The sequence below is a fragment of the Ailuropoda melanoleuca genome, chromosome 15 (assembly GCF_002007445.2).
Source record: "Ailuropoda melanoleuca isolate Jingjing chromosome 15, ASM200744v2, whole genome shotgun sequence".
Classification (NCBI taxonomy): domain Eukaryota; kingdom Metazoa; phylum Chordata; class Mammalia; order Carnivora; family Ursidae; genus Ailuropoda; species Ailuropoda melanoleuca.
In genome coordinates this window covers 17,244,670-17,249,592 of record NC_048232.1, presented here as the reverse complement: position 1 = coordinate 17,249,592, position 4,923 = coordinate 17,244,670, and positions in this window count along the sequence as shown.

The following is a 4,923-nucleotide window of genomic DNA, read 5'->3' as shown; positions in this document are numbered from 1 at the left end:
GATACAAAAGAATACTTGTTTTTCCATTTTGTACCTTAAATGTCTTCAGGCTTTCTGGTATTACCACCTCTGCTTTCACCCATTTTCTGTCTGTTGATGTGTTGTATGTCCAAAATATTTCTTCTTCCTTTAATTCAAATAAAACAGCATTACACATTCCCCAAGTTCTACTCTCATATTTCTATATGTGCTCTCATTACATTTCAGTAGAGTTTACCCTACTTGTATGATATCAAGTACTAGGAAGCCTAAAGTATCGGTAAAAAGGTATGTAACTTTTTTTTAAGATTTTATTTATTTGTCAGAGCAAGGGAGCGTGAGAGAGAACAAGCACAAGCAGGGGGAGCAGCAGGCAGAGGGAGAAGCATGCTCCTCTCTGAGCAAGGAGCCCAATGTGGGACTTGATCCCAGGACCCTGGGATCATGACCTGAGCTGAAGGCAGACGCTCAATAGACTGAGGCACCCAGACATCCCTAACATTTTGTAAATGAACTATAAAATGGAGGCAGGGAAGGATGAAAAGGCAGAGCCCAGAGGATATTTAGGGCAGTGAAAATACTCTGTATGATAACATATGGTGGACACATGTCATTATACATCTGTCCAAACCCACAGGATGACACCAAGCGGTAACCCTAACATAAACTATGGACTTTGGGTGATAATGATATGCCAGTGCACATTCATCATTTATAACAAAGGTACCACTCTGATGGAGGATGGTGATAATGGGGAGGCTACGTATGTGTGGGGACAGGAGGAAAATGGGAAATCTCTGTACTTTCCCCCTAATTTTGCTAGGAACCTAAAACTGCTCTATAAAAACAATCTTTAAAAAAATAAGGAAATAAAACATGTCTATATAGTAAAGCTGTTTATTTTTTTACGATGGACAGTAAGGACAAGACAAACATTTGAACGGAATTTTAAATCAAGTACTTCAAAAAATACAATTCTAAATAGAAATTCATAATGCCAGCTACTTAAATGTCGATCAGAACATTACTACATTTTATTATATTGCCATGACATTAGAAAAGGAATGACAAGCAAACAATATGAAAATCTAAAAAAACAATGTTACCAGATATATTTTTCTGCACAGTCTCAATTTATATACACATTTTTTTTTCCTATGGGAGAATTCATTCCAAGTTCCAAACAATACAGTTATTTTCTGGAGATTATATTTACGTTTGACTCTTCTGTCATTCTATCAAAAAGCTTTTTGTGGGGCGCCTGGGTGGCGCAGTCGTTAAGCTTCTGCCTTCAGCGTCTGATCCCACCATGATGGGATCGAGCTCCACATCAGGCTCCTCCGCTATGAGCCTGCTTCTTCCTCTCCCACTCCCCCTGCTTGTGTTCCCTCTCTCACTGGCTGTCTCTATCTCTGTCGAATAAATAAATAAAATCTTTAAAAAAAAAAAAAAAAAGCTTTTTGTGCCTCCTAGAGCATGCTATGTCTGTCACGCATCTGTAAAATGATCATTTTCCAGGCGGCAAAGTGTATGCAAAATTATGTTTCTACTATACACTATGAGGTAAGATACTCAATTAAAGTCTATAAAGTAGTCCAACGTTTTGCCTCTGTTATTGTGCTTTATGATTTATGACCATGCTTTTATGCTCTGAAATAATAATTTCTTTAGATTCTATCACACATGCCAGTTAATTTGACATTTCCCTGGTAAAGATAGACCAGATTGTTCATAATATTTACCCAATGGATGCATTGATTTTTTTTTTCATGTATCAGTATAGTGAAAATGCAGAGGCAAAAAAATATCTCAGGTTGAGCTCGGAGGCTGTCTGTGCCCTCCTTCTACTGCAGGATAGAAAACAGCCCTGGAAGGTGATATCTAGCTGTAATTCAAATGACAGATGACACAGACTTTTTCAGACTCTCGTAAGCATTAATCCCCTCTCCGCTTCTCTTATTTCATTCATAGCCAACATTTTCTAAAAATGAATCTATTTCCAACTCAGTCCTTTACCCTCTGATGTCTACTCCAATTTCCATGTCTTAAATATTTCAGAAGATAGTCTAAACCCATTAAAACGTACTTGATTTTATTACTTATTCATATCAACTGTTAAGACGTCGACAAGACAGTGAAACATCCACGGTAGACATATTTTCAGCTGAGAGCTTCTGGGTCACTTCAGGATGAACTGGAGTCACACAAAGTTGCAACACACAACTAATTTTTCTTTCAATAATTTCCCATGCAACTTCAGCTATTCAGCATCGAGACACTTCGATCATCACAGATGCTTTAAGTGACACTGCTTGGCAAGCTGCATTCATCATGTCCCTTCACTTTCATCTGATGACAATAACTGAGAGCATTTGTGCTCTCTTTTCACAATGACTAATTAATTTCCCTCTGTTCTACCGGAAGAAGAATGAGTTTACATTTTTTTGAAAAGTGAGCAGAATTCTTTCTAAACTTAAACGGCTTTTTGTACCCTGAGTTAATGGTATGTTATGAAATACAGATTTTTCTATCACATTTTCCTGTCTGACAACACAAGTAATGAGAAAGAAAAAGAGTTTACTCCAACTTAATAAAATCAGCTTTTATTTTGTTCTCTCCTCACTCGCAGACTCTTACCTCATTACTTTCAACAGCGGTCAATGTAAGAAAGAAACCCAAAGCTCAGAAAAACCTTTCAAGTGGTGTTTAAATTTTCTATTACCTTAAAATCAATCAATCAATAAATAAATTAAAAATTTTAAAATGTCTTTACTCGTCCAGACCAGGATCAACAATGCCATTTTACCTTTCGAGGAAAGAATCACTCCATTGTCTGGAGACCTCAGTTTATCCTTCTCTCTCCCAGTGAAGAAATCAAAAGTATCAAATTCCAGGTTGTTGTTTTTGCTCTTTTTAAACTACTTTTGAGGGGCACCTGAGTGGCTCAGTAGGTTAAGCGTCTGCCTTCTGCCCAGGTCATGATCCCAAGGTCCTTGGATCAAGCCCTGCATCAGGCTCCCTCAGGGGAGCCTGCTTCTCCCTCATCCTGTACCCCTGCCCCACTTGGGTTCTCTCTCACTCGCTCTGCTCTCTCTCTCTCTCAAATAAACAAATTTTTTTAAAAAATTAAAATATATTACTTTTGATTAAATGCAGGAACAGGAACATGTACTTTGGCAAAGACATTCCTTCAAGGAAAGCTTATTATGGCCTTTAAAAATGGTATCATATGAGAAAAGATACTTTCCAGGACATTTTCTTCACTGCCCCAGCTATGTGTTCTCCCTATTTGTCCCTGGGAATTTTTAAAATATGTAAAAGATACCACAAGCTGGGCACCCCACTATCCTTGGCTCACTAACATGGAAATTCTCTTCAGAATAAAAGATCGGCTGTTTTTATGATTATTATTTTATAGATGATAGAGACCTAATCTCGAGGATGGCTATATGGTATAAGCTAGAACTGCTACACACTTAAGCTGACCCTAATAGAGCCAACTTTTTATTTAACAACTTGTCTTTCACCTGTGTTTTCTACCTCTCAAGTTCTGATATCCTCTGAAAATAAAGAAAATTACCTTCAGCATCCTTAGTAGGTATTTCTTGATTTACCTGCACATATCCTAAGGGTTGTTTTCTTTATTCTATTCATGGAAGATTTCAATGATCATTTTAATCAAGAGCTAGTTTTTTTAAATGATAGGCTTGGAGTCCTTTTAACTTTGTGATAAAACATCAGCTTATAATTTAAATGTATTTTGATGCAGATTTTGCATAGGTGACCAATATGTTATGTGTTATATGGAGAGATCAGAGCAAATAGTATATAAGAAAAAATAGGATATTGCCTTGCAGAATACTGGGTAAACTAATAAACCAGACATCACTCAGTGCTCTAAGATGTAACCCACAACTGGTTCTGATTAATACATGAGATCAGTTCTCCATGATTAACTTATTTTCTTATAATGTGGGAGATGGAATTCTGATAACTCTATTTTTATTATATGATGTGGTATCTGAAGTCAATTTGTTTATAATCGTTTCTTACACAGTCCCTAATTTATAATCCATCGCTGATGTTCAGGGTAGATTAAAATAATCTTTAGGATTAGGACATATATGACACAAATTTCTACTTAAATTTAAGATGACTCATTCAACATTCAGTGAATACTAATTACCTGTCATGTGGAAAGTACTATCATAGGACCATCTATATTTTTTCAGATTTTACTTATTTGTTTGGGAGAGAGAGAAAGAGAGAGGCAGAGGGAGAAGCAGACTCCCCGCTGAGCAGGGAGCCCGATGCGGGACTCGATCCCAGGACCCTGGGCTCGTGACCTGAGCCAAAGGCAGATGCTTAATTGACTGAGCCACTCAGGTGCCCAGGACCATATATTTTTTAAAGCATCTTTAACTATAATATAAACTCAATGAAATTATTCTAGTGTGAAATACTACAGCAAAAATGTCACAAAAATATAACATAGTTACAGAAAGCTAGAAATTGTGTCTCATCCATGAAAACAAACAAACAAAATATATTAGGTTATCTAATGACCATATTCAACTTCATGCTTTAGAACTCTCTGAATGTTCTCGGAAAGAAGAGGTAGGAGAAAAAAGACTGGACATGAAGAAAATGATATAAAAGAAAAAGAGAGGGGTGATGTGATAGAACTAGGGGGAAAAAAAAGAATTCCTCTTGAATTTTCAGTTCTCCCAATAATAGGCAAGTAATAGGGCATATCTGAGGATTAATTATGATGGCGTTTCAGACTTCAGAAGCAAAATGCTATTGACAGTTAGTGATACTTGATAAGAATAGATGATAAATAACCTTTTGTTGGAAAATGAATCTGGCCAAATGTCAGGAGGAAGTTTCAACTGGATTTATTCAAAGCATCTGAAGCCAAAAGAATCTGACTTGTTTTCACTG